The 6,235-nt window shown below is 47.1% G+C and overlaps 1 pseudogene; it reads left to right on the forward strand.

Annotated features, from left to right (window-relative positions):
- Positions 1-4,637: 4,637 nt before the first annotated feature.
- LOC122690598 lies at positions 4,638-5,816 on the forward strand (annotated as a pseudogene).
- The last annotated feature ends 419 nt before the right edge of the window (positions 5,817-6,235 follow it).

A 6,235-nucleotide genomic window follows, 5' to 3' on the forward strand; every position in this document is an offset into this window, starting at 1 on the left:
CCCCATTTTAGGGAAGTTTTCAGCTATTATCTCCTCGAGTATTTTCTCATGGCCTTTCTTTTTGTCGTCTTCTTCTGGGACTACTATGATTTGAATGTTGGGGCATTTCACATTGTCCCAGAGGTCCCTGAGGTTGTCCTCATTTCTTTTGATTCTTTTTTCTTTTTTCCTCTCTGCTTCACTTATTTCCACCGTTTTATCTTCTACCTCACTTACCCTATCTTCTGCCTCCGTTATTCTACTGATGGTTCCCTCCCGAGTGTTTTTTATATCATTTATTGCATTATTCACTTTTAATTGACTCTTTTTTATTTCTTCTAGTCCATGTGAAACATTTCTTGCATCTTCTCAATCCTTGTCTCCAGGCTATTTATCTGTAACTCCATTCTGTTTTCAAGATTTTGGATCATTTTTATTATCATTATTCTAAATTCTTTTCCAGGTAGATTCCCTATCTCCTCCTATTTGGCTTGGTGGGCATTTTTCATTTTCCTTTACCTGCTGGGTATTTCTCTGCCTTTTCATCTTGTTTAGATTGCTGTATTTGGTGTGGCCTTTCTGTATTCTGGTGGTCTGTGGTTCTTTTTTATTGTGGAGTTTTCTCCCAGTGGGTGTGGTTGGACGATTGGCTTGTCAAGGTTTCCTGTTTAGAGAAGCTTGCGTCGGTGTTCTGGTATGTGGAGCTGGATTTCTTCTCTCTGGAGTGCCATGGAGTGTCCAGTAGAGAGTTTTGAGATGGGTCTATGGGTTTGGTGTGACTTTGGGCAGCCTGTATGTCGACGCTCAGGGTTATGTTCCTGTGTTGCTGGAGAATTTGTGTGGTATGTCTTGCTCTGGAACTTATTGGCTCTTGGGTGGTGGTTGGTTTCAGTGTAGGTCTGGAGACTTTTGGATGATCTCTTATTACTTAATATTCCCTGTAGTCAGGAGTTCTCTGGTGTTCTCAGGTTTTGGGTTTAAGTCTTCTGTCTCTGGATTTCAGTCTTATTCTTCCAGTAGCCTCAAGACTTCTCCAACTATACAGCACTGATAATAAAACTTCTGTGTTAATGGTGAAAAGATTCTCCACGGTGAGGGACACCCAGAGAGGTTCACAGAGTTACAATAAGAAGAGGAGAGGGAGGAAGGAGATAGAGATGAGCAGGAGGAGAAAAAGGGGAACTCAAGAGGAGAGAGACAGATCTACACAGTACTATGTTCCCTAAGTGTTCTCCATAGCCCAGAACACCCACAGAGATTCACAGAATTGGATTGAGAAGAGAAGGGGGATGGAGGAAATAGAGGTGATCTGGGGGAGAAAAAGGAGAGTCAAAAGGGGGAGAGAGTAATCATCACACTCCTGAGTAAAAATGGGTACTGAATATTGGATTCTTCAATGTCCAAAATTGATATCAAATACTGGAAAACAAAGATTAAAAATCTAGAGTAGAGGTTAGACTCTTAAAAATACAATATTAAAAACAAAAACACACAAAAAAATTAAGAAATATATATGAAGTTTGCTTTAAAAATAGGGTCTTTTATTTTTGCAAGGTTATAGTGGGTTATGAAAATGAAAATTAAGGAGTAATAGAGGAGTAATAGAAAGTGAAAGCGAAAGTGAAGTTGCTCAGTCATGTCCAACTCTTTGCAACCCCATGGACTGTAGCCTATCAGGCTACTCCCCCCATGGGATTCTCCAGGCAAGAATACTGGAGTGGGTTGCCATTTCCAAAAAAAAGAAAAGAAAAACATTAAAAAAATCTTTTTTTTAATTAAAAAAATAGTAAAATTACATCTAGGCTTTTCTTTGGAGCTCTTGCGGGCAGTGTGGGTTTGGTTCAGTTTCAGATAGCTCCTTTTCCCAGCTTACACTTCTCGTTATCTATAGACTCCTTCCAGTATAGTCGGTGTTACCTACAGGGATTTCAATCTGTTGCACCTGTCACTTCTGAAGCGGTTCCTTTTGTTTATTTGGCTTCTGTTGGCAGGTCTCTTCAGTGTCTAATTTCCGCCCTGACACACATGGGCGGAGGTGGTCTCTTGTTTAGGTTCGCTTGTTCAGTCGTACTGTGGGGAGGGGATGGCACTGCAAACATATCATTGGTGTGTGTGGGGAGCACTCGCAGTGTTCCAGCCACACTGGGTTTGTCCCCGCTCACGGCGTGTGTGCTTTCCCCATCTACAGTGCCAAGGCTCCAGGTTGCTCTACAGGGAGCCGGCCCTGAGGTGCGTGCACTTCTGAGGCCTAAGCCACTCAGGTTCCAGTTTTCAGGTCCTCCACAAAAGCGTGGACTCAGTTGTGCCTGCGTTTTGTGCCTTCCCCAGCCTGAGCAGCTCAGGCAGCCAGGAGCTTGACGGGCTCACTCTCCCTGGGTGTGGTGCACCTTCTCCCCTCCGTGGTCCCAGCCTCAGTTTCTGCCTGTCTGGCACGCCTTGTGTCTCTTCTGGGGAGCTGGTCTCTAGCTGCGACCCTCCCGGCAGATGTCAATCCTCCAGAATCTCAGAAAGTCTTTGGTTAGAGACTGGAAACCTATTTGCAGTTGTTAGGGGATGCTGTCTCTGGGGCCAGGTTTGCCCCTTTCTCCTCCCCCCTGCCTCCTGCCACCGGCGGGGGACAGGCCAGTCCACGGCTGGTTAGCTCTTCTCCGGAATTGCTCAGTCCTTCCTTTGTTCTGCCAACAGCCAACAGTGTCTTCAGTTACGGCTTTTCACAGGTTAATTTTCTCGCTCTCTCTTGCTATCCCACAGTTTAAGTTGCCATCTCCGGTTAGCTCCTTCCAATTGCCCACAGGGCATTCAGGCCTGGTTCTTACCATAAGCAATGCTTCCCGCTCCTCTCCGTTCAGCCCCCACTAGCTGGTGGCGGATGCAAGCATCTGGGGTACTTTTCTGCTGAAAGTTGCTTTTAGGCATGTAATCCGTGGGTTTTATTTATTTTTCCTCCCAGTTAGGTTGCTCTCTGAGACTCCAAAACTTCCCCCATACCTGTAAGTGAGAGGGTTTCCTGGTGTTTAGAACTTCCTCTATTAAGACTTCCTTCCCAAGACGGGTCTCCATCCCTAACTCTTTTGTCTCTCCTTTTATCTTTTCTATTATGTCCAACCTCCTTTTGAAGACAATGGGCTGCTTTTCTGGGCGCCTGATGTCCTCTGCTAGTGATCAGAAGTTATTATGGAGTTTGCTCAGCGTTCAAATGTACTTTCGATGAATTTGTAGGTGAGAAAGTGGTCTCCCCATCCTATTCCTCTGCCATCTTAGCTCCACTTTCCATGTGGTAATTTTAGTCCTAATTTTCTATGTAGAGTGAATTAAGGCAGAAAAAGGAAAGCCAATATTGTATATTAACACATATACATGGATTTCAGAAAGATGGTACTGATGAACCTATTTGCAGGGCAGCAGTGGATTTGCAGACATAGAGAACAGGCTTGTGGACACGGGGGGAAAGAGAGGGAGGGACAGACTGAGAGAGTAACATTGAAAACACACACATTACCATATGTAAAATAGATAACCAGTGGGAATTAGTCGTGTGATACAGAGAGCTCCAACCCGGTGCTCTGTGATAGCTTAGAGGTGTGGGATGGGCTGGGAGGTAGGAGGAAACTTCAAGAGGGAGGGGACATACAGTATACCTATGGCTGATTCATATTGATGTGTGGCTGAAACAAAAACAATACTGTAAAGCAATTATCTTCCAATTAATAGTAAATAAATTTAATTATGAAAAGAGAGAGAGAAGAAAAGAGAAGCAAAAAGATATTGTAGACCTTGAATTGGGATCCTGTGTGGGAGCACAGGGACATCAACCTGCCTGTAATAGCACCTGTTCTTAGAAGACTGTGTTTGGTAAGATAAGGTCATCTTACTTCCTCCTGCTGGGACATTTACTATCTCACAGGCATCAATTCAGGAGAAACAGGAGCTTCTCTGCCAGGAGCCCAATTGAGGAACCTGAGTGAGTACTCAGTTCATTTATCCCATCCCTTGGATTTGAGCCCAGGAAATCTCAGGGAAGGGCTGTGAGGTTGAGCATCTACTTCACCACTTTATACCAAGTCTAGGGGAGGGGAAATGTCTAGTCTGAAGGTGCAGCCACCAGTCAGCAAGTGGAGAATGGTGTCCAGTGTTTTAAGGAGCCAAGGTAAAGACCATGAATGGTGATCCCAGTGAACTCAGAATGGAAAAAAGCCTACTGAGACCTCAGCACTGGGTATCCCCTGGGAGAGAGGTGGCCTGAGATATCCCTTCACTTGGCTTCTGGATGATGTGGAGGTCTAAAGTTGTCTGCATCAGAGTAGCAGAAGGCAGGGTGCCCAGGCTCCGCCAAGACTTGACATGGTAATAAAAGATGAGCTGAGAGGACCCCAATGCTGGTAAATCCAAAGCAGGGCTGAGAGGATGCAGAGGGAAAATCGAAGGCCTCTGTTCCTCCTCTGTGGGATTCTGTGGGGACAGGTGAGCATGAAACAGGAGGCTTGTGGGTTCCTCAGGCAGTGTCCTCAAGGACACCTGCAGAGGCAGCCTTTGATAAAGTCAAGGTGGAATCTCCCCATTTTAAGTTGCTCACATCGCCTCATTCTCCATCCTCCAGGTGCACCAATCTCTTGTCCTTTGACCCAGACTCCTGTCTGTAGTTCCTGTCCACGGCCATCATGCCCCATAGGCAGAAGAGTAAGGTCCGTGGTCACGAGAAACATCACCAGGCCCGGGCTGAGACCCAGGGTCTTCATGATCAAGCCACCACATATAGGGGAGAAGAGACCACCTCCTTCTCCCCTCCTGATTTAGAGAGTGCTCCCTCAAGCTCCTCAGCTGCTGTCACCCTGAAGGAGCCTCAGGGAGCCCAAGGCACCACCAGTGCTGCTGCAGGTGCTATACCCAAAAGATTTTGTGTCAGTGCTGTAGCACGCTCAAGATCTGATGTCAGTGGTGCAGCACGCTCAAGAGCTGGTGTCGGTGCCACAGCACATGCAAGAGCTGGTGTCAGTGCCACAGCACGCTCAAGAGCTGGTGTAGGTGCCGAGGGCCAAGGTCAGGGAGGTGAAAATTCCTCCCAGGCCTCAGCTGCTGCTGAGAGCTCTCACACAGATCCTCTGACCAAGAACGTCGAGGTGTTGGTGCAGAAGATGCTGTATAAGTATAAGGTGAGGGAGCTCATTAAGAGGTCAGAAATGCTGAAGGAAATCAATAAAAGGTATAGGGGGCAATTCCCTGAGATCCTCAAGAGAGCCTCTGAGCACATAGAGATGGTGTTTGGCCTGGTCCTGAAGGAAGTCAGGCCCAATGGTCACTCCAATATCCTGGTAAGCAACCTAGATCTCAGTGACAGTGAGTCTATGAGAGGTGACCGGGGGCTGCCAAAGAATGGTCTTCTGATGCCTCTTCTGGGCGTCATCTACCTGAATGGCCACCACCTCTCTGAGGAGAAGATCTGGAAGATCCTGAATTTTCTGGGCATCTATGATGGAAGAAGGCACTTCATGTTTGGAGATACCAGGAAGTTCCTCACAGAAGATCTGGTGCGGGAAGAGTACGTGGAGTACCGCCAGGTGCCCGGCAGTGATCCCCCTCGCTATGAGTTCCTGTGGGGTTCGAGAGCACTCATGGAATCCAACAAGAAGAAAGTCCTGGAGTTTTTGGCCAAGGTCAATGATATGGGCCCTGCTACCTTCCTGGAGCATTTTGAGTAGTCTTCCAGAGAGGAAGTAGAGAGCACCAGCGATGACCTTTTCTTCTGCATAGTGGCCCACCTTCCAAGTTGGATGGCCTCCAGAGGGAACTTTTCAACCTCCTATTATTCGGGCGGTAAAAGAGAAAATTATGGCTCCTGATCCCTGGGGCCACCCGTGCCAAGTCCCATATGTTATGGTCTGGCAAGGTCTAGTACAAAATCTGCACGAATGGTTAAAACCTTTTGTTCACAAACTCCGATTATCCTAATGTACAAGCCATGGTTATGGAAACCCCCACTCCCCAAGAAGAAGCCAAGAAGAACAAGGGCCCAAAACTGATCTTGCAGGAATCCTCGTACCCGAACATGATTGACTTAGAGACGGAAATTAGGCCCCCGCCATATGCCCTCCTCCGTTGCAGGTTCCCCCAGGGGAAGAGCCCCCTCCCCTCGATGAATCAGAAGGGATAAGGGAACCCCGACCCTGGAGAAGAAATAGAGGAAATACGGGTGAGCAAGATCATGGGGACCCAGAGTTACGTTCATCTATTGTACAGGCACTCCCCGTCCAAGTGGGAC

The sequence above is a fragment of the Cervus elaphus genome, chromosome X (assembly GCF_910594005.1).
Source record: "Cervus elaphus chromosome X, mCerEla1.1, whole genome shotgun sequence".
Taxonomy (NCBI): domain Eukaryota; kingdom Metazoa; phylum Chordata; class Mammalia; order Artiodactyla; family Cervidae; genus Cervus; species Cervus elaphus.